Below are 22,935 nucleotides of genomic sequence, written 5' to 3'. Positions count from 1 at the left end.
TCCAGCCTTATCCTACTCCTTCTGTGTGTTTGAAACCAGGATTGTAAACATCCATCGGTGGCTCCGCATAGACACTAGTGTTGGTCTTTGCATCCTTGTACATCATGTCCTCCCACCCTGACTTAGGGTGGCCATAAGATTTTACTTTAGCCAACGAAACATGACCAAATGTAAAGCAGTCACAGCCTAGAAAATTGCTTATCCACTGGTGCCTGACCCCTCGGAAGGCTTCCCTTGGAAACCCAATTGCTGTGAAAGAAGCACAAACAAGACAGTAGGGATGAGAAACCACAGGGAGAGGGATTCGTCCTCCTGTCCTGACTGACCAGCCTCACGAGAAGCCCCAGGCCATACTCATATAATCTCCTAGTCAAACCGAAGAGCTACATAAAACAATAAATTGCTGTTATGTTACACCACTGACTTTTGGAGTAGCTCCTGTGTAACAGTGAGTACTGAAACAGCCTCTACAGAATATTTCCCCTTCACCTCACCCCTCCATAGCCCATCACCTCACCCCTCCATATCCCATCACCTCACCCCTCCATATCCCATCACCTCACCCCTCCATATCTCATCACCTCACCCCTCCATATCTCATCACCTCACCCCTCCATATCTCATCACCTCACCCCTCCATATCTCATCACCTCACCCCTCCATATCCCATCACCTCACCCCTCCATATCCCATCACCTCACCCCCATCGCCTCACCCCTCCATATCCCTTCACCTCACCCCTCCATATCCCTTCACCTCACCCCTCCATACCCTATCAGCCTCACCATTCTTTTCTCTTTTGCGTCCCACACTTCAGATGACCTTGGAAATGGTGTCCCTCTCTGCTCTATTTGACTGTGGTCCCTAGGACACCTTCCTAACGTACATTGCTCTACAAAGTAGCCTGGGCTTTCAGAGAAAATCCTGGAAACTAGGGCAATGGCATTCAGCTAATGGAAGGAATTGAGATTAAAAACCCCAAGGCACAGTTAACCTCTAATTTAATGTTTACTTATTCATGTAAGTGTTTTCTGGACACTTGTTATGTGCTAGTTCACAGTACTACAGTCATTAGATATAAGAAAATACTAACATCTACTCATTGAGTCTGTTTTAAGAAACAGGTGGGACTAATGCTACCCCAAAAAGCCCTTTTTGTTATAAAGATTTTTAAAAAGAAAAGCAAATTATTTCTCTAAGATCATTAAGCTAATTACAGCAGTGCCAAGCTGAGAGATTTCCTTCCATCACAACCAACATGTTGAAATGAATGGACTCTTCCCCAGTGGAGATGGGTAAATATAATAGTTGCCAGGACTGAGTGTAATTTTATTTTTAAAAATCAGCAGAAAGCATAATGCCCAATCAAATGAGCATTCGTTGTCTCCCCTCTTAGCTCCCACTCCTGCCTTGTCCTGTTCTGGGTTTCCTAATATTTCCTTCTTCTTTCAATTAAGTAATTTGTGTGGGTTTATCAAACTTCTAACTTCATGAGTGCATCTTGTCAGCACAAGGTATCAGTGTGTACAGGGCACAAGGTCCTGTGCTCCAGGAAAAGCACTAGAGAAACCAGGGATGTTAAACACACAGGGCTGTCTCCCCAACAGAGGAGATGTACACCTATTTTCTGCCCAGAAAGCTGGGAATGGATGTAGTTAACAGCCTGGTAATCTGTGCTATCTGTAGGGCCAGGCCACACTAGAATCCCCCACACTATTACGTTTATCCCAGACTCTTCCTCCTTTATCTTGAGCACTGTTTCTCAATCAATAGAACCCATCCTCATGGGAAGTGTAATATGTACTTGACAACAGCCTGGGTAACTTGTGTGTCTTCTTAGAGCCACTCCTGACTCCCACAGACTTTTATGTTTATCTCATTCTCCCTAGACCCTTATCTTGACCATTGTTTCTGAGTCAACAGAACCCATCTTTATGGATGAGGTCATGTGTACTTTGTAAAGAGTTTTAATGTAAACATGTCTTGAGCTCTGTTGTACACACAGGACTGAGTTAATTATCATCAGGACATCCACTTTTTCCAAAGTTGTACTGCGCTTAAATATGCCCAAAATAAACTGCCCATTGTCGGACTCTACAAGTTTGAATAGGCACCAGCTACTGAGTTGTGTTGAACTGGACTTCCTTCTTGCTTCATGTGACTCTTTTCTTTGCAAGCCTTTGTGGTCGCAGAGACACACACCCCCATAAGAGTATCCCACCACTGGCCACAGTAATTAGCTTAGGGGCAGACTCCTAAGTATCCCTCAGAGGCCATGTGCGGAAGGCTTGAAGCTCAGTCTATGATGTTATCAGGAGGTGGTGGAAGCTTTTAGAGGTGAAACTTGCTAGGGGTCGTTGGAATCATGCCTTTGAAGGAGATATTGGGTACCTGGCCTCTTCATATCACTCTCTCTCTCATCTGCCTCCTGGCTGCTGTGAGGTGAAAAGTTTCCCTCTCCCATGTGCTTTACCCATGATAGTCGCCCTCACTAAAAACCCAAGACAACGTGGATAAGCAACAAGGACTAAATCTCCTGAAACCGTGAGCTAAGATAAAGTTCATCCTTTATTAGAAGTTGGTTTTCTAAGGTACTTTGTCACAAAAAAATGAAAAGCTGGCTACCACATATTCCAGTTCCATAAAGACAATGGCGTTGAATTAACTGCTTCCTGGTTTTTCTGGGAAGAGACGATCCTATAAAAGCTAATCAAATAGACAGCCTATCTTTGCTTAGGTGTGGTACCAGGTGCCAAGGTCTGAGGCTTTAACAACCAGTTAATATCTCAATAGAAACACAGTGGGGCTTGGTGGTTACAAGCCTACCATCTAAGCATTCAGGGTGGGGGGAGGTGCAGATTTCTGTGAGTTTGAGGCTCATATGGGTCTATAGAGCCATGTCCAGGACAATCCAGGCTATAAAGTGACACCTTTGTTTCAAAAACAAAACCAGAAACGAACAAACAAAAACTCAGAACAGGCTGGGCATGGTGGTGCATGCCTGTAATCCCAGCCCTTGGGAGGCAGAGGCTGGCGGATGGCTGTGAGTCAAAGCGAGTCTAGGACAGCCAGGGATACACAAAGAAATCTTGTCTTGAAAACCAAAAAAAAAAAAAAAAAAAAAAAGAAAAGAAAAAAAGAAAAAGAAAGAAAGAAAGAAAGAAAGAAAACAAAAACTCAGAACAGACCACAGGGTGAATTTGGCTTTCAGACCATAGTTTCATCTGCCTGTGCTCTGAAATATTTCCTAAAGTCAAAGGTACTTGGGGATTTGAGGGAAGGGGAGGGCTAAAGGTGAGAAGCAGCAGCCACATGTCACTGTTACCTACCCTGCAGTAAACTGTTTTTTTGTTTTGTTTTGTTTTGTTTTGTTTTTGAGACAGGGTTTCTCTGTGTAGTCTTGGCTGTCCTAGACTCACTTTGTAGACCAGGCTGGCCTCGAACTCACAGCAATCCACCTGCCTCTGCCACCAAGTGCTGGGATTAAAGGCATGTGCCACCACACCAGGCTGCCTGCAGTAAATTGGACATTGTGTGTCAACTCTCTGCTCTCAGGAGTGAGCTGAGAACTGCAATGCTCTACTGTTGCTAGCATAATAATGCCATGGGTTGTTTTCCAGTGCATCAAGCAGAGCTGTACTCTGTTGCTGGAAGTCCAGCAACCCTTCCGGCAATGCCTCTAACCTGCATGGTCAGCTGGAGTCCCAAGGAGCATAAAACTTGCCAAGGCCAAGCCTCAGACACTGGGAAAGAAACTGGGGGCTGGTTATCAGGCCAGGCACAGGGCCAGGCCACCTGCAATGCTGCCCAGAAAAGAGATGACTCGGTGCTGATCTCCACAGCAATCGGGTCTGCCCTGAGAACTGGAAGGACCAGAGTTGGAGGTGGGGGAGCCACAGGTCCCCAGCTATGGGAAAAGGACAAGCTCTCTGCCTGAAGGTCTACGGTAAGATAAATTCCTGCCGTGGGGCAGTGGTGGTGAGTAACTTTAATCCCAGCCCCTGAGAAGCAGAGCAAGGCTGATTTCTGAAAGCCAGCTTTGTCTACAAAGTGAGTTCCAGGACATCCAGGGCTACACATAGAAACCTTGTCTTGAAAAACCAAATGAAACAAATGTTGCTCTCCTTCTCTGAGGCCCCAGGACCAGGGAATGTCCTGGACTTGAGCATCTTTCTACCCTTTGTGGTCACTTACTTTTTACACCCGGGTTAGATGTCTGTCCCCCATGCTCCCTTATGTTCTGATCATCAAATTTATCATATATATTTTCACTCATTTATTCATTCATAAAACCACTATCCCAGTACTTGGGAGGCAGAGGCAGGTGGATCTCTGTGAGTTCGAGGCCAGCCTGGTCTACAAAGCGAGTCCAGGACAGCCAAGGCTACACAGAGAAACCTTGTCTCAAAAAACAAAAAAAAATTAAAATAAAATAAAATGATTCATAAAATCATAATTATTTATATATTTTTCATTCTTCATAATTATTTTTCATAAAACCATAAAATTAAGCTGGGTGTAGTGGCGCACTCACTTAATCCCAGCATTAAGGAGGAGGCAGAGGCAAGCAGATCTCTGTGAGTTCGAGGCCAGCATTGACTACAAAGCGAGTCCAGTACAGCCAAGACTACAAGAAAAACCCTATCTCGAAAAACAAAACAAAACAAAACAAAACAAAAACCATAAAATTATTTTCATAACTGTAAATTTGCTACTATTATAAATTGTAGTGTAAATATCTAATATGCAGAATATCTGATATGTGTTCCCTGTGAAAGGGTCATTAGACCCCCCTCCCCAAGGAGGGCGCAACTCACAAGTTGAGAACCACTGATTTAGAGGCTAGGCATACATAAGCCCTCTGAATGTCAGGGTGGTGAATGTGACGGCAACTGCTAAGGACCTGGAGGGGATACCCACTATGTTGGAGGCATCTGCAAGGAAGCCAGTGTGGGAGGAGAGTGCAATTGGGGTAGGGTAATGTTTGGGGTGTTGAATCGGTTGCAGAACACCCCAAGCCCTATAGCTGGTGAGTAATGAGCGATCTTCATCAGAAGAGATCTTTGTCTTAGTCTGTTTTAAGCTGTTGACACAATGCCACAGACTGAGTAACTTACAAACAATAGGAGCCCATTTGCCTCATGGTTCTAGGCTGGAAAAGAGCTGCTGGGGCTGGAACTTCGCAGAAGACACTGCATGGCAATGGAGGGAAAGAGGGAGGGCGCAGGAAGTTGAGCATACTCCTCCTGTCAGAGAGGTGCACTCAGAAGGGCAGAGCACTCATTACCTAATCACTTCTTAAAGGTCCCACCTCTTAGTCTCAAAATGATGCTTATTTTTAAAAGATTTAAATGTATTTTATGTATTGGTGTTTTGCCTGCACATATGTCTGTGCAGTGTCCATGGATGTCAGATGAGGTCATGCCTTTAATCTCAACACTCAGGAGGCAGAGGCAGGTGGATCTCTGTGAGTTCTCAAGGTCAGCCTGGTCTACAAAGAGAGTTCCAGGACAGCCAGGGATACACAGAGAAACCCTGTCTGGAAAAACAAAACAAAACAAAACAAACAAACTAAAAACAAAAAAAAGAAAGAGAAAGAGAAAGAAATGAACTGAGGAACAGATAATACTGATCAAGAGCAGCTTACCTGTCTAAGCAGAAAGTGGGCGGGCTCTCCTCAGCTTGTGCTTTCTATTAATGAATGAGTGGGCTATTTCCTGAGGTGACCATGCCTGAATTCAGTCACAAAATTCAACATTTGGTCCATTCAGAATGCTTGGCTTCTGAGGGAAACATTGGATTTCTTTTTAGGGAAACAAAAAGAGAAATATCATTATCGATAACTTTAATATTAAAATAATGATGATGATGATGATGATGATGATTAAGTAACCTTTTTAAAAAGTCAAACTCCAGTAAACCCATCTTTCCTTAGTAGAAATGTCCTGTTTATAGGTTTTTATCTGTTGCTATGCAGAAACTGGCAACTTTGATAGCACTGAGAAACTATTCTTTTTAATATGTTTGCCTAGATTGAATGCTTGGCCAGGGGTGGGAGTCACGCCAAAGTGTATGTCAGGTCAGAGGACAACTGGTAGGATTAAGTTCTCTCCTTCCACCAGGTGGAACCCAGGGGTCACACTCGGGCAGTCAGGCTGGGCAGCTCCTTTACCCACTAAGACATCTTGCCCTTCTCTGGCTTTCAGTAACATACAGTAGCTATACATAACAATGGGTTCCATTATGACAGCTTCATACATGTACATAATGTGTTTTGATCATAGTCACCTCCCATGATCAACTCTTGTCCCCTTCCATTGATCCCCTTCCTCTTCATCGTAGTCCCCGTAGTCCAAAGCTTACAGCCCCGCCTCTACTTCCATGGGGGCGGAGCAGAAACCCAGTGTGTTTAATTAACCAGGCTTGCTTACAGCAGTATGGATAAGGGATTGTTATAGAAGCATAGGCATTTTACCAGTGGTTATGCCAGTGAAGAAAACCTCTCACTCCCCCAGCAATCGTTAACTGCCTGTAGATCCTCAGGGAAGGAGGGGCCCTCCTGAGCCCCTCCCCTCCCCAGAGTGTTGGTAGGCCTATCTTGTACAGGTATTGTGTAGAAAATCACAACCTAACAGTAAGAAATTACTGAGAAAAGCCTCTAACTATGGTTTGCTGTTTAATAATGAAAAAATAGAGAAAACAGAAATGAATGACTTATACTGTGTCTATTATCAAAACACCATCTCCACGGATTCCGAAGGGCCAAGCCCTCTTTGGTAATGCAGCTCTGATGCCACATATTTCATGAAAGTGGGTCACTGGCTACAGCCAAAAGCTGGGGCTTGGTGGTGGGTTTTTGTTTGTTTGTTTGTTTTTGTTTTTTCTTGGGAGGTATTTCTTTTCTTTTTTAATGTGTGGTGATTTTTCCCATAGTTCTAGAAGTTGGATTTTTAAGTCGGGTCAATAGTCTTGTTCTTCTGAAGGAATGTATCGGATACATTTGTTTCAAAGCCTGCCTTCCCAGCAATTTCCACCCCTAATAAAGACCAGGCCGCTGCTGTTCTGCCTCTTCACTGCTCCCCACTAAGCATCTCAAGGAAAAGAGACGGCTGCAGAAAGCTTGCTTTGTTTTGGCTCTTTTAGCCTGAGAAACTGGGACTTCCCTGCCTTTCAGAGCACAAAGGTCTATTCTTTGAGGCAAGGGGCCAGGGAGGCGGAGTAATTCAATTTTGTAGGCCATCATGTACTTCCTTCTCCCTGTCTCCTGCCAAATCAAGGCTCATACCAATCCCAGTGGACCTTAAGGGGCAGTCCTCCATGAAAAAGTGAAAGCAGTCGAGGAAAAAGAAAAGGGGCCAGCCAGCAGCACTCCTTCCAGAGGCTGGGGAGTGCTCATTATGACTGAATGAAGCCAGTGAAAAGGGCCTTTTCTGAGCAGCCTTGGTGGGGCCACTGGCTCTGCCTCATTGTAAATTCCATCTGTGTCCTATCACTTCCTGACCCAGAAACAGGGGAGAGGCTTTGGCCACACATTTCCCTAGGAGATGTGCCAGGCAGGCCACACGAGGCTCACAAGCTCCCGGAGATTTAGTCTATAAAGCTTTAAGATCATGTTGGCCTATAATGAATTCCCCTTTTCCACATTTACTTACTAAAGGGTCTTTCTCCCATCTCCCAGCTTCCTTTCAGAAACTGGAGCCTGATTGAAGCCAAATACAGTTGGAGTCCTCACGAGGGAAACAGAAGCTACCTGGCTCCCGAGGAGAGAAGCAGCTTGTAACATGCACATGCCCCTGAGCTGCAGCCAGTCAAAGGTCAAGTATTTACAGGGAGCTTGACTGTGTTTGAGTCTGAGAGACTGAGGGTGTAAATAAGAATATCAAAATGGTGTGGAACGGTGGTTCTCACACTCTACCACCTCTGGGGATGATCTGACGGAGTGTGATTCGGTAATGCTGAAATGGGACCAAGAGTATGTATGTCTGTGTCAGCAGGGACTGTATCATGAGGGCCTCTGAGGCAGAGAGGGCTACTCCAGGCCTCGGACATCAGGCAAGACGTGAGATTGAGTCAAAGGCTCAACAACATCATACTCAGAGTCAACAAACACACTGTGGTGCCCTGCTATACAGACACAGGCTAAGTGCTTTATGTGGGCACTGCTGTTAACTATCCCGCACAGCTTGGGTGTAATCATATTTGACTCGAAAATAAAGCAGTAGCGCAAGTCCCTTTGTAGCCTGTATCCAAACAGGAGAGCAAACATGGCACCTGGGTAAGAAGCACCTCTACGTTCTGGTATTTATGGGAAACCACAGACGCTGGAAGGGGTACATTCTGATCCCTGTTGTAGTCTGCCCCCTGCAATGCTCAGTTGAAGTTATAATCATTTTATCTGGCTCACGGGCAAGCATCAGTCTTCTCTAATCACCGCCGACATGGGCCTCGCCTCCAGGACTGCTTGACCCCTTGCGGCGCAGCACCCTTCCTGGGCTGTTGGAACACGGTCCAGGAGTGGAGCCGGCTGAGGAGAATTCTGAGAGCTTGTGAGAAAACAAGACGAGAGTCTTGTAACCTTAGTTTCTTCAAAACACGGAATTGTTTTGGAATGTGTCTCTGTGCTCCTCCTAGGTGTAGCAGATAGGAGTGAGTTTACTTCAGATTACTCATTATTATAACTGGCTATTGTTGTTTGTTTATATGATTCTATGGGGGAAAAACATGTTTTTGCCATGGGTGGCTTGCCCTCGTAACTGTACACTTTACTCACGTTCCTCCTCTTAACGCTCAGGGTATAAATTGGCTGGTGCTGTGAAAAAAAAAAAACTACTGCATGAGACTCATTTATCAGCCCCATTCTCCCAAGTCCCACCACCTCCGGAGAGGTAAAAACTAGGCCACACAGGAAATCCTAGCTCTGTTAGCCTTGTCCTTTGTGGCATATAAGACTGACCTGAAAACCAAGCAGAGGTTCCTGCTGCCTGCGACTGGCTATGTCTCTACTTTCATCATAACATCTCCATGTCTTCTCCCCGCCATCTCACTCATCTCCTGCCCCAAACAGTGGGCTCTTTGCTGGTCTGAGAGAGAATCCCTTTCCCTCACTTCAAGGTCCTTGCTCTGATCCTATTGTCTACATCGCTGTCTTTATTCCATCTGTGCGCGTGTGTGTGTGTGTGTGTGTGTGTGTGTGTGTGTGTGTGTGTGTGTGTGATGAAACTGCACCACCGTGTGTGCAGAGGTCAGCTTATAACCTTCAGGAGTCAATTCTTCCCATCATGTAGGTCTGGGGAGCAGACTTAGGTTTCAGGCCTGGCACCTTTACCCACTAAGCCTTTCCACCTTCCCAGACTGTTTGTTTGTTTGAGACAGGTTCTCACACTGTAACGCCCACAGGTGGCTTTAAACCCCCATCAATCCTCCCACCTCATTCAGCCTCTCAGGTGCTGGAGTAGCAGCTGTGGGCTACCGTACCTAGCTCCCATGTCCACGTCTTGATGTTTCCCTGAGGGCTTCAAGATTTTGGAAACCAAATCTGGAGGGGGGAAAAAAAATCCATGTTTTGTTTTGTTTCGGTTTTTTTCTCTGACATTTTCCCCCTGAGTCAGTAAGCACAGAATGGTCTACATGTTCAAATGAGGAACACAGCATAACACAGATATGCTTGGAAGTGGACAAAGTAAAGTTATTAAAGGCACACAAATTAGCATGTGGGAGTCACTATTGCCAGCTTGGCAACTGGGCGTGGTGTAAGACTGCAGGCTCTGCCCTGCCCTCTGTGCCAAGGTAAGACACTCAGAGCAGAACTAATGGCTATTACTGGTTTCTTCCTTTCAATTTTATTTCTAGGCCAGGCAGTGGTGGCGCACACCTTTAATCCCATCACTTAGGAGGCAGAAGTAGGTGGATCTCTGTGAGTTTGAGGCCAGCCTGGTCTACAGAGCAAGTTCCAGGAAAGCGAGGGCTACAAGACTCCCCGCGTGCGCACACACACACACACACACACACACACACACACACACACACACACACACAACTTCTACAATTTTATATCTAACTACCAATTATGTTCGAGGCTAGCCTGGTCTACAAAGTGAGTCCAGGACAGCCAATGCTACACAGAGAAACTCTGTCTTGAAAAACCAAAAAAACCAAAAAACAAACAAACAAAAAACCAAATTATATCACTCCCTCTCCTTCCTGTCCCTCCCTATACACTTTATTAATGTGTGTATATGTGTGAGAAAGGTGAGACTATAAATAAATTTTACCAGGAGATTAATGGCAACTAAATCTGGATCGTAGGCTATCGAGTAATTAGAAATATTTTTTGTTTTGTTTCTCTATATTTAACAATTCTCTAAAAGGAATGTGGATTACTTGTAAAGTAAAGACACATTCATAGGGAAGACTTTATTTTATTTATTTTATTATTTTATTTTATGTGTATTGGTGTTTTGTCTGCATGTGTGTCTATAAACCACATGTGTGCAGTGCTGGAAGAGGCCGGACAAGAGCCTGGGATTTGAGTTACAGACAGTTCTGAGCCTCCATGTGGATGCTGGGAGTTGAACTCAGGTCCTCTGGGAGAGTACCGATGCTCTTAACCACCGAGCCATCTCCCCAGCCCCACAGAGTGAAGAATTTTAAATAATGGCACTTGAGCTAGGGATGTAACTCAGTGAGTGGTTGAGCACATAACTAGCATACACGAGGTGCCCTGAGTTCAGTTACCAGTAGCTCAAGAAATAAAATCATAAGCTTAAAATTATGCCAGCTAGCTGGGCGGTGGTGGCGCACGCCTTTAATCCCAGCACTCGGGAGGCAGGGGCAGGCGGATCACTGTGAGTTCGAGGCCAGCCTGGTCTACAAAGTCAGTCCAGGACAGCCAAGTCTACACAGACAGACCCTGTCTCAAAAAAACAAAAACAAAAAAAGAAAAATGATTAAGCCACTAATAAAATGTGCCGGCAGCCGCTAGGCTAAGATGAAGAAACAGTGTGCTGGCCTCCCTGCAGGTGGCTCGGCAGTCTCTCCTGTCAACCCAGCAGTGCTCGGCTTTTCCTTCCTCTCCATTTCTCATATTTCTAGTTCTGTTTCAATCACTTGGCCCTTCTGGTTCTTCCTCTTCTTGACTCTCAGCCCCCTCCATTCTGCCTTGCCTGCCTCACCAAGAGCAAAACTGCTCCGCACAGGACAGCCTGCCTTCCCTTGATGGTAGCACAAAGGAAGACTTCTCTCAGGCAGGGTCCGGCTATACAGGGCTTTCACTCATCTTTTCCCAAAGATTTTTGTCTCTCTCTGCCTCTTTCCCTCTTCCCTGCCCTGCCCCCAAATGTGTTTTGATTAAAGAATAAGGGTAAATGTGGTCACAAGTCAGGGGGTACAGTAGATCTGAAGCTTAGGCAACTCCTGGGGTTCTGTTTAGGACAGAATACAGAGCAAGCATTCTGCCACTGAGCACACCCCATGCCCCACTCATAGACAATTCTTTTCTTTTAAGATTTATTTATTTGTTTTTTATGTGCATTGATGTTTTGTTTTCATATGTGTCTGTGCAAAGGTGTTAGATCCTCTGGACTGGAGTTACAGACAGTTGTGAGCTGCCATGTGGGTGCTGGGAACCAAACCCTGGTCCTCTGAAAGAGTTGCTAACACTCTCAATTGCAGAGCCATCTCTCCAGCACCCATAGACAACTTTTTTGTTTTGTTTTGTTTTTTGAGATGGAGGTTTTTTTGTGCAGTCTTGGCTGTCCTGGACTGGATTTGTAGACCAGGCAGGCCTTGAACTCACAGAAATCTGCCTGCCCCTGCCTCCCGAGTGCTGGGATTGACAACTTTTACTTGTTTGTTTGGTTTTGGTTTTTCAAAACAAGGTCTCTTTGTGTAACAGCCCTGGCTCTCCTAGACTTACTTTGTAGACCAGGCTGGCCTTGAACTCACAGCGATCCACCTGCCTTTGCCTCCCAAGTGCTGGGATTAAAGGTGTGCGCCACCATGCCCAGCTGATTGACAACGTTTAAACATATTTAGTAATTATTGTTAGTTGGGAAAAGGGATACATGTATGAGGGTCAAAGGACAGCTTTGTAAAGTCAGCTCTCTCTTTACACCTGTACGTGGGAAATTGAACTCAGGTCACCAAGCTTGCACAGCAAGTATGTTTTCCTGTTGAGCCATCTTGCCATTATATATGTATCAATCATAAGATAGTGAAGTAGAAATTCAATTTAAATCAATAGTTACTGGATGTTTGATATATATTAGTATAAGATTTAGACTCTGTTGTCAAAGAGAAAACATGGCAGAAGTAATAAAGGAAAGCAAAGACCTACCAGCTGCTTGTTAGGGGCTGGAGCTGTGTGTAGCTCAGTAGTAGAATCCTTGTTTAGCACAAAAGGCCCTGGGTTCCGCCCCCAGCACCACAGAAACAACAATCAATCCGCTGCTGGATGGAAAATGGCAGACACCACCTCAGTATTTCCAATGGGAAAGAAATTCTCAGGTACTCATTTAAATATGAAAATGAGACTGACGATAACACTTGCTTCTCAGGACTATCGTCGCAGGGATCAAATCAGAACGTGTGTGTTGTTTAGATTTTGCAACATCCTGGGAGTCTGTAATTACTGCAAAATAAAAGAGTTAAAAGAAAAACTTTACTGTAATTGAATGTATCTTATAATTATATCATTCAATTTCAGTTCTACTCAATCAGCATTTACTCAGCCAGATCCTAGACTGAAGACTAGAAAGAAAAAAGTAATCCATGAACCCTGAAAAAGCACATAAGGTCTAAAGGCACGGAGAGACAGAGGGGAGATGGAAGGCAGTATGGTGGGTGCTGGGACAAAGCTACCGTCGACACACCAGATGACAGATCAGAGCCCACATAACCCAGGCCAGGGAAGAAGAGCAGCATCAGGAGATGCTCTGGAAATACAGGGTAATAACACAGTAGCACTGGCTCATTAAGGCCTTCTATGTGTTAGTCAGCTGTTGAGCATATGACAAGCAATGTTCTCAAGGAGAAATACTAGACAGAGGGTTCTCCTCTTTTTGAAGTTTTTGTCACATATATATGCAACTATATATTTAATAAATTTATTATATACTAATGTACATAGTTGATATATTTATTATGAATTAGAGAGTGTGTGTGCACGCGTGCGCGTGCAAGCATATGCCACTGTATTTCTACGGGGATGAAAGGACAAGCCACGGGAGTCAGGGTCCATCCACCTTCTCCCAGCACTCGTACCTCCTATCTTTGTTTCTTACTCCCTGCCCTCTATCCCTTTGGGGCAAATAAATCTCCTTTGTGCTGAGAACTTGGTCTTGGAGGTCTAAGCCAATACTTTTTTCCTTTCACTTTCCACTATTTTACTAGTTTCTTAGATAGTTTTCTCTGCATAAACTGATGTGACTACCTTCATTTGGAAGCTTTACTGGGACATATGCTTTTTTTTTAAGTTTTGTTTGTTTGTTTGTTTATTGAGACACTGGCTCTTGTAGGCTAGGGTGGCTTCCAGCTTGCTTTATAGCCATGGATGGCTTTGAACTCCTGAACTTCCTGCCTTTACCTTCCTAGGGCTGATAGTACTGGAGTGTACAGCTACAACCATTTTGTGGGACCAGGGATAAAAGCTAGGGTTTTTAGCATGGTAAGCAGGCACTCTGCCAACTGAGCTACATTTCCAGACCTATGTATAAATCTCTGTTGTTGTTTGGTTTTTTGGTTTTTTGAGACAGGGTTTCTCTGTGTAGCCTTGTCTGTCCTGGACTCACTTTGAGGACCAGACTGGCCTCGAACTCACAGAGATCTACCTGCCTCTGCCTCCCTAGTGCTGGGATTAAAGGCATGTGCCACCACATCTGGCTGAATCTCTGGTTTTAAAAAGATTAGCTAAATTTTAATAGAAACCACTGTGTGGTACTGATTCAGTGGGTAAAGTATCGGCCACCAAGCCTGACAACTTGAGTTCAATCCTCTGCATGCATGAATACATATAATGTATTAAAAAAAAAAAAGAAAGGAAGGAAGGAAGAAAGAAAGAAAGAAAGAAAGAAAGAAAGAAAGAAAGAAAAGGAAACATTGTGTGGCCCTACAAAACACATCTGGGCCCTAAATTTGGAGTTTGGGTGACCAATTGGTAGCTATCATACAAATTAATGCTCTCAGCTAATCCTTTAATGTGCATTCTATCAGGTTTTCCTCAGTCTAAGGAGTCTACATCAGGGACCTGGGTTCTGTTCCTCAGTCCTTATCCTTCTGGATAAGGTGCTTCTCAAGGTGACACCCCAAGACCAGCATCACCTGAGAACTTGCTAGAAATGCAAATTCTTGGGCCCCACCCTAAGTCTACTGATGCAAACAATGAGGGTGGGTCCCAAGCATCAGGACAACCTGGGCTGGTTCTAAACTATTTTTATGCACTGAAAACACCCAGAGAACTTAGCAGACTATCAGCGCCAGGGCTCCACTCCCTGGCATTCTGGTTTACACACCCTGGTGCAGCAATGCCTTCAAGACCTTAAGTGGCCTACAAAAGACTCCAAGCTGCAGCCATTGGACTTCACTTGGACCTTGAAACAAGGGGTGAGCGGGCTGGGGGTGTCTCGGGCGGGGGAAGTATTGAGAGATTAGAAGGCTAGGAAACACTCACCTCCACCCCTGCCCCAGTGCTGTGGATCTAGCTCAGGCCTCTCACTCAAGGGCCCTCCCTACCCATGAGCTACAGCCCAGCCAGAGACTCATTCTTGCAACAGCTCGTTTCCAGTTTCCTTCCACAGAGCACAATGGGAATTACATCCTGATACACCCATTATTTATTTATTTATTTATTTATTTATTTTTATGTATGAGTGCTGTGTCTACATGTACACCTGCAGGCCAGAAGAGGGCATCAGATCACATTATAGATGGTTGTGAGCTACCATGTGGTTGCTGAGAATGGAACTGAGGACCTCTGGAGGAGCAGACAGTGCTCTTAGCCACTGAGCCATCTCTCCAGCCCCTGATAAACCCATCTTAAGGCCAAACAATCACAAGCCTAATCCTCATAATTCAGAAACCGTGTATATATGTTCTCACACATGTAGGAATTAGCTTGCCCCATCACCCAGGCTCAAGGTCTGCAAGGTGAGAGCCAGGGAGACGGCCCAGCAGGTAAAGTGCTCGCCATGACGACAGAATCTGTATAAAGGTGGAAGGAGAGAACCTGTCCACAAAGTTGACCTCAAACCTCCACATGCATGCTGCAGCACACACCCCTGCACAAAAGCACACTCAGCAATAGTAAATAAAAAATATCTGTAGGGGGAGAGAACAAAGACAAAAACAAACAATAAAAACTAGTCCAAAAGTAGCCAGGCAGGTAAGGTTGCCTGTTAGTCTGTTTGTTTGGTTTAGACAGAAGGATATGCCTTACTAAGTCTACCAATGTCAATGCTAACATCACCTAGAAATACACTTTAAATAATGACCGACCAAATACTTAACGCATTCCATGGCCCAGTCAAGTTGACACATCAGAGGGAGCATGGACTGAATTGGTGGACCAGTATTTCCCAAATGTTTTTCATGAGGACCTATGCCAACAAAATTCTCTAGCGAAAAGGCCTCTGTGAAAACACAGGGCCTGGGGAAGGCCGAGTAATGAGGCACATTAACGTATCAAAGCTATGAATCACCCCTCAGGGGAGCAGTGACTCATCACTCTTTCAACCTTAGTGTTTGATCCCAGAACCTGTTTTTTACTTTACACCTATTCATTTCCCACGGAACTAAAGTGCTGCATAGCACATATTGGGAAATGCTATGCCAAGCCATGAGAAGATAATACAGATTTGGAACGTGGGATGGGGCATGGTGTTTTAGAGGAATTTGATGGTAGGATATAGTGATATTAAAGAAGAGTCTAGAAGCAAAGAGGCCAGCGTTGTCTGAAGTGATAGAGACTGTTCTTGAATGGGGGTGAGGGAAGGAGAAATATGAGATATTTAATGGAAATGTGTTTGAATATGTAGGTTATAAAGAGAAACGAATAATAGAAAATTCCAAATTTTCAAGCTTATGAAATAAAGGAATAAGCAGCCATAGAGGAGGGGGGAAATCAAAGAAAAGCTGGCTCAGAAGCAAGTGTGGGTGGCATCTTAGGCTAGGGATGTAGCTTAGTGGCAGAGTATGTGCCTAACTGAGGGAGGCCCTGAATTTGATCCCAACACCCCAAACATATATGCACACATGCACACACGCACACGATATGTTATGTTTTTGATATGCTATTTGAGAATCACAGTAGGCAGAGGGCTGTAAGTACACAGTAGTTATTTGAATTCTGAAATTTTTCTGCAAGACATCAAAATGACGTGTCAGCTGGAGACTCATCAGCCTAGAGTTGGAAACCAAGTCCTTTTCTCTCTGCTGTTTCAGCCAGTCCCGAGGCCTCCTGGGGGTTGTGCAGAGTCGCTTCCTGCTACATCTCTGTGCACTGTGGCAGTATGAAGCACTACCCTCTAATGAAGGAAGCCCTGGACTCCATGTGGACAGAAAGCATTACACTCTTCCTGTTGCGTGCAAAACACACTCTTCCCTTCAGACCTTCACAGTAGAATCTCAAAGCTCTAGGTACCCAAAACCATCAGTTTTCAGATGGATTTTATAAACTAAAACAAAACAAAAACAAAAAACAAAAAAAAATATTTCTTACAGTCTTCTCAATGCTTGTACTAATGAAAGCATGCTCAGCATCATTGTTAATTGGTTTAGCAAGTCTGTACCAGGTGCTTTCTGTGTATGCAGCCGTGCAGTGGTCCAAGGCCTCCCCCATCTCCTCCACACTGTTCTGTTTGAATCCTAGCTGTGCTCCAGCTCCCCACCAGCTGCCTGAATTCTGACCAACAAATTGCTTTGGGCCTTGGCTTCCTTATTTATGAAATTGTGTTCTTTGATTATTTATTTATTTATTTATTTATTTATTTATTTATTTATGCATTTATTCAATAAATGCTTCTGAGAACCTGCCTTATAGCTACAAGTATGCCAGACATAGTGTCCTCCCACAGTGGCAAAAGATGCAGGCATGATCATTGTAGTCATGGAGTTTAATCTCACTGGATTCCAAGGGGCAATGGTGGTGCACACCTTTAATCCCAGCACTGAGGAGGCAGACGCAACAGATATCTGTGAGTTCAAAGCCAGCCTGTTCGACAGAGTGAGTTCCAGGAGAGGCAGGATTACACAGAGAAACCCTGTCTCCAAACAAACAAACAAACAAACAAACTTGTGAGACACAAAGCCATTGTCCCAGGGACAGATATGGATCTAGGATTTTTCAATTTTAAAGAAATGTAGAGGGCTGGGGAGATGGCTCCATGGTTAAGAGCACCACCTGCTCTTCCAAACATCCTGAGTTCAATTCCCAGCAACCACATGGTGGATCACAACCATCTGTAATGTGATCTGATGCCCTCTTCTGGCCTGCAGGTGTACATGCAAGCAGAGCACTGTATACATAATGATAAATAAATAAATCTTTTAAAAAAAGAAAGAGGAAAAATCCCTATTTTTAGATGTTTCAAGCCTATGGTGAGCCAAATACAATATCTCTGACCCAGGGAAAGCTGGCTTGCAAGCTGACCCTGAGAAGGCAGGGTCCTCACGGAACTCTCGGTTTTCATTCTCTCTGAGGCATTATGCTGAAAAGCTAATGGGCCCTCAAGTGAAATCCTATTCCACGCCTGCTCAGTCTCAATCAATCAGCCTAACTCTCTTCACGCTCCACTGGAACAGGAACCTAGAGTGACAGGATCATTATCACCAGAGGAAAGGGAAATCTCCCCACGGGTCATCGGCTTGCGGTTTATAAATGACCATAGGGCTAGATGAGAGCAAACAGTGGAAGGAGTGCAGCAGAAAACCGAGAGGCACAGGCAGTTTAAGAATCAAACCATGCTGATTAGATCCGAAGGTGTCCGCCGACGGCCAGCCACACTGACAGCCGCAGTCAGTCCGCGCCCTAAGGTGCTCCCCCGCCACTGTGAAGCTCGCTGCTTTCATCCACTCTGACTCATTCTTTCCACTAAAATCCATTTTGTTTATGGATTTAATATCTGATTCCATCCTTTGAAAGAGCACATGGTTTCACTCTGCCTCTCTTCCTCCTCCTGCTTCAGAGCAGGGGAGATGGAAAATCGATAATAAAGGAGGGCGGATGTGAGAAGATAGGGGATATTTGTGTTGCTGCGGTGTGGAGCCCTAAACGAAGCTAGTAGCCGCCGAGAGTGAAGCGGCCTCGCCCCTCCTAGAAGAGTCTAAGCACTCCTGATGCTCTCATTCTGTGTCACAGAGAACCAGTACGGAGACTTCTCTGCTCATATGACCTGGCTGAAAGTTCTTTTTGTATTCAGCCCACGTGCAGTTAACTGGATGTTCTATAAGACCATGTGATCCTGTAAATCTGAATGTCATTCCCCCCTCCCCAGATTCCATCATGTGACTTGAGATAGCACATGTATGGGAACAACAGCCCTGGTACCCAGCCCCATTCCTTGACATGCATGAGGCACGTGAGTCCTACAGAAGAGGTGCTGAACTCAGCTCATGATTGGATGTAGAACCCCTGGGTGATGGGCTGAGGAGTGGCTCAAAAAGAAAAAGTCTAGGCTGTCAGAAGAACCAAAGGGGCCACCATGAAGGAAAGAGTTTGGTAAATGAATGTCTCCTTCAACCTGGGCTGCCATAACCAAGCACCTCAGACCAAATGGCTTAAGTGAGAGAATTATTTCCTCACGATTCTGGAGATTTTTTTTTTTTGGTTAGGGTTCTCTGGCTTGCAAAGGACAAGACAGAGAGGGCGGGGAGGTGGGGGGGGGAGAAAATAATTGTCTTAAAGCAGGAGTTCTATAGGGTCAGGGACTCACACAGTACCTCATTTCATGTCATTTAACATTAATCACTTTCTAGAAAACACTCTCTCCAGAGAGAGTCACATTGCGGGTTAGAACTTCACCATACAAATGGAAGCATGGAGGGAGGAGGGCAAGTAAGTCATAGTAGTGGGTGAGTCAGAGCAGCATGCTATAGATGCTAAAGGGACATTCCCTGGTTATTCCTCAGTCCAGTAAGACTACCCCTCCCCCCATGCTCCAGTGTTCTTTAACTATGAACGAAAAGCATAAAGCAGGAAGCTGTGTCACTAGGGCTCAGAGCTCAGCCACAAGAACATACTCATGAGAAACTTTAAGACTTTTTGGGTTGTTTGTTTGTTTGTTTGTTTGTTTCTCCAGACAGGGTTTCTCTGTGTTAGCCTTGGCTGTCCTGGACCCACTTTGTAGACCAGGCTGGCCTCAAACTCACAGCGATCCACCTGCCTCTGCCTCCGAGTGCTGGGATTATAGGCGTGCGCGCGACCACGCCCGCTGAAACTTTAAGTCTTTCAGCTGCTGAAGGACATGAGATTGGAGACTGGTGCTGAGAGAAGAGGCTGCCACCAACACAGGCTGTAGCTGTGTGTAGATCCGCATCTAGAGGAGGCTAGCAGACAGTGTGGTCAGTGGGTGATGAACATTCTGGAAATCAATAGCTGTTCAGCATCCAGGGGGCCATTGTTGGTCTGGGTTCCAATTCTGGCAGGCAGGTCCACTGCTTGCTTCCAGATAACAACAGATAGACCTCGAAGTCAAGGTCCCATGTCTATCTCAGGAACCACTAGAGGGCCTTAGGGCAAGACTGGTGGCCCAGACTAGACCAGGTTCCCAGTCTTACTGGGGGAGGTATTACAATTTAGCTCTTTTAGAATGAAATTGCTGGTATCAGACAGCAGTGGAGATTTCACTGTTGGCCAGCACCAAGCTGGCAGTAGCAATGGAGGAAGCTCCAGCAGCTGCTAAGGCAGTTCTGCTATTGCTGCCTGACCACTAGGCATCCAGCGGCAGTTCTCCCCCAAAATAAATGGAGTCTCAGACGGTCATAGGGGAAGGATGGCCAGCACCAGAGAACAAGCCAGCCAACCTTTATATATAAACCTTGGGCAGTGGGGAGAAGTTTGTGGATGAATGTGCCTGATTCAATAGGGCTATGTTTGCCAGGATACCTAATCTGCATGCAGAGGTACAGTACCTCATTTATACGCAGTAGCTTGGGGTCCTATCACAGGAAGGAAAACACAGTACTTAATTATCCTATGGGTAGGGGGAAAACTTCTAGGTACTATTAAAGGTCATTTGCTTAAGGCCAGGTTCTCCTTAGCATAGGGTAGGAGTACTTCCAGGAATCCCCAGGTGCTTGCTGAACAGGTTCCATCAGGAAACAACTGGGCCTGTAATCTTCCCTGATGGCTACGTGATGCTCCTTAGAGGATCTGGGGATCCCAGATAAGGAGGAAGAGAGAACCCCACTGAGAAAGGGAGTCCACCCTAATAGACCAAGCTCAGCTGGCTATCCAGATACACCAGACTTCAACTGCTCCAGCAGTGCCCCACAGTCAGTGGCCCAATGAAAGCTGGTAATGACAGTGAAAGTCAGTAAGTTTTCTTTGCCTGTGGCCAAAGAAAAGTTAAAATGGCAGAAACAGGAGGTGCCAGGCATAAAGGCTGCTGCTCCAATTATACCCAAGAGCATTCTGTCCCCTCCAAAGGGTTCTAACACATCCCCTCCTCCACTCCGAGAGAAGCCTTTGAAGTATGCCACAAATGTTGCACATATTTGCCAGTGAGCCTAAAAGATGTGTGACACCTGAGTTTTCCCGTTAACCTGTAGAGCACACACTGGTGGAGTCTTTTCCCCAAATTGCTCAAGCCTCTACATACAGATTTTCTTAACACTTTGCTAGTAATAGTAGCGTTTGCTATGTCTAAATTTAAAGTTAAGTTGAGAAGCTAAAATAAATATTGTGTTTCTCGTTTATAAAAAATGAAAACTGGTTAAGCACTGAGGTTAAGCACTTGCTGTTCAAGTATAAGGACCAATTTGGATCCCCAGAACCCAAGTGAATGTCAGGAAGTGGCCTGCCTGGCCGCTAGGGACAGAGTTCCCCAGAGACTAGCCATATAGGTCATTTCTGGGTTTGACTGAGAGACTTCAATTTAATGAACAAGGTGGAAGAGCAACTGAGAAGGGCACATCACTCTTGGGCATCACCATGAACATGTGCAAGTTCTTATACACACATGCAAAATGTATACCAACATACATGACAAAGACTTGGTGGGACCCTGTCTACACAGGGTCTAAGTGTATCAACAGCCTCTAAGTGACCAAGTAGGGAAGTTTTCTTTGTGGCACTTGACCTCTCCACCATCTGCTATGTAGACAATTCCCTACCGCACTCTCCTCTGGAGACCTTCTTTTCCTTCTCAATGTTCGGGCCACTGTTGGCAGGCCACTGTCCAGCCATGAACACATGGGAAGGCAAGACTTTTTTAAAACCACATATATTCCTGTGGCACTACCAGGAACTGCCTTAAGCACTTAGACACACGAGGGGTCCCCACCTTGAAAAGCAGTGAACAAAACCTCACACACAAAAGGGGCTGCACTGTCCCCAGACTATGGTCACAGCTCCAGATGGAGAACCTCTAGTTTTCCCTGAGGATTGGTCCCCGTGCCTGCCGCATGACTAACCTGCAGAGTCCTAATAAGCTGAAAGGAAAGCAAAGCTGAGTTGGCCCAATTGGTCAGTCTTGCCAAGCTTTAAGTCCAGACCAGACCAGCCGATTACAGACTGGCCAAGTTCTCCACTTCTGTTTGGCCTTCTCAGTGGCCTCCTCTGCCTTGTCCTGCCTGGACTTGTGCTGCCCAAAGCACTCACCGCTCAGCAACAGCATTGCCTGAACAGCTCCTTTTACTGTCTACTTCCAAGAAGCCTGACCATCACCTCAATTTTTGTTTGTTTTTGTTTTTGTTTGTTTGTTTGTTTGTTTTTGTTTTTCGAGACAAGGTCTCTCTGTGTTAGCCTTGGCTGTCCTGGACTCACTTTGTAGACCAGGCTGGCCTCGAACTCACAGTGATCCACTTGCCTCTGCCTCCCGAGTGCTGGGATTACAGGCGTGCGCCACCACACCCGGCTTTTGTTTTTTTTTTTGTTTGTTTGTTTTTGTTTTTTTTTTGAGACAGCGTTTCTCTGTGTAACCTTGGCTGCCCTGGACTCGCTTTGTAGACCAGGCTGGCCTCAAACTCACAGTGATTGACCTGCCCCTGCCTCCTGAGTGCTGGGATTAAAGGCATGTGCCACCGTGGCCAGCTTCCATCACCTCAATTTTAGCTATTTGTTTTAACTATGCTTTTCACCAGTTGGGCAGACTACTGATTCTGCGTTCTGTGCCCCTAGACCGGACACTTGGATTCCAGATGCCTGGCAGCTTAGTACAAGCCCCACAAACCCCTTACACCTTGTGTTTCTAAAACCGAATTCATTATTTCCTTCCAGTGCAGCCTTCCTCATCTGGCAGTCAGTTGAAAGCCGGAATCATCAAAGTTACCTCGGCTTCTTTAAACACTATTTGAAGCTCCACAGCGATGACAGTGAAGCACACCACCTGTTTTGAAAGACCAACTTCATCACCGGCTTCAAGGTGAGGCCTACGCTCCTTGTTCTTACAGGGCTGCTGATCTCATAGGTAGGAGTGCTGAGCATGCCTAGATCAGCTTGCTGAGTCACAGCACCAGCAGCAAGCCCTTGTTCCCACTCACACTGTTTCTCACCTGAACTGCCGTGACCCAGCATGCCTTGTTCATGTTCTAACTTCTGCCAGGGAGTTTTTGTTTCTTCGGTTTTTTTGTTGTTGTTTTTCTGAGTAAACATTTATTTTTAAATTTTGCTGAAGTAATAAACATCTACTGTAGACATCTTGGGGAAAAAATCTTGTTACAGATAGTCACTGTTAGCGAATGTATGTATGTATGCACTCCAGCCATTTTCTCTCAATAAGCATG

General features: G+C 45.3%; 1 long non-coding RNA gene across 2 annotated transcripts in view; it reads right to left on the bottom strand.

Annotated features, from left to right (window-relative positions):
• LOC311588785 overlaps positions 1 to 12,723 on the bottom strand; it is a 73,015-nt gene extending 60,292 nt beyond the window's left edge. The window contains exons 1-3 of one of the 2 annotated variants that reach the window (XR_014776336.1): positions 12,335 to 12,723; positions 9,475 to 9,535; positions 5,648 to 5,803 (exon numbers count right to left, since the gene is read on the bottom strand). This is a non-coding gene — a long non-coding RNA (uncharacterized lncRNA). The remainder of the gene's footprint in view (positions 1 to 5,647; positions 5,804 to 9,474; positions 9,536 to 12,334) is intronic. The other variant, XR_014776337.1, reaches the window with a different exon arrangement.
• Positions 12,724 to 22,935: the final 10,212 nt, after the last annotated feature.

Source organism: Acomys minous (assembly GCF_964271855.1).
Source record: "Acomys minous genome assembly, chromosome: 17".
Classification (NCBI taxonomy): domain Eukaryota; kingdom Metazoa; phylum Chordata; class Mammalia; order Rodentia; family Muridae; genus Acomys; species Acomys minous.
The sequence above is the reverse complement of the archived record's forward strand: the minus strand, read 5'-3'. Positions and strand labels throughout refer to the sequence as shown.